Below are 736 nucleotides of genomic sequence, written 5' to 3'. Positions count from 1 at the left end.
CTCACCTCAGCCTCCCAAAGGCGCGGGATGACAGGCTGAGCCACCGAGCCCGGCTACCAAATGTATTTCTTAAATAATAAGATTTGAAAGTCAAAATCAGTCCTCAATTCCATGGGCTACAGAATGGATGCTGCATTAGGAGGCATTTAAACAACATGAATCCTCTTGTTCATCTCCATCGGAGTTCTTGGGTGACCAGGCACATTGTCAGTGAACAGTAATACTTTGAAAGGAATCTCTTTTTCTGAGCAGCAGGACTCAGTGCTGGGTTTACAAATATTCAGTAAACCATGCTGTTCACAAATGTGCTGTCATCCAAGCTTTGTTCCTTTTAAAGTGTACAGGCAGAGATTTAGTATAATTCTTAAAGGGTCCCAGGCTTCAATTTAAATCCACCAGCTACATTAACCCCTACCAAAAGAGTCACCTGTCCTTTGAAGCTTTGAATTCCAGGCATTGACTTCTCTCTTGCTGTGAAAGTCCTAGATGGCAAATTCTTCCAACAGAAGTCTGTTTTGGCCACATTGAAAGTCTGTTTTTTAGTGAAGCCACCTTCATCAGTGATCTTAGCTAGATTTGGATAACACTCTGTAACCTCTCCATCAGTGCTTGGTGCTACTCCTTGTACTTTTATATTATGGAAACAAAAGTTCTTTCCTTAAAACTTATGAACCAACCTTGGCTAGCTTCACACTTTTCTTCTACAGCTTCCTCACCTCTCTCAGCCTTCATAAAA

Source organism: Carlito syrichta, unplaced genomic scaffold (assembly GCF_000164805.1).
Source record: "Carlito syrichta isolate Samal-C Ts95f unplaced genomic scaffold, Tarsius_syrichta-2.0.1 Scaffold301882, whole genome shotgun sequence".
Lineage (NCBI taxonomy): Eukaryota > Metazoa > Chordata > Mammalia > Primates > Tarsiidae > Carlito > Carlito syrichta.
This window is presented reverse-complemented; position numbering follows the sequence as displayed.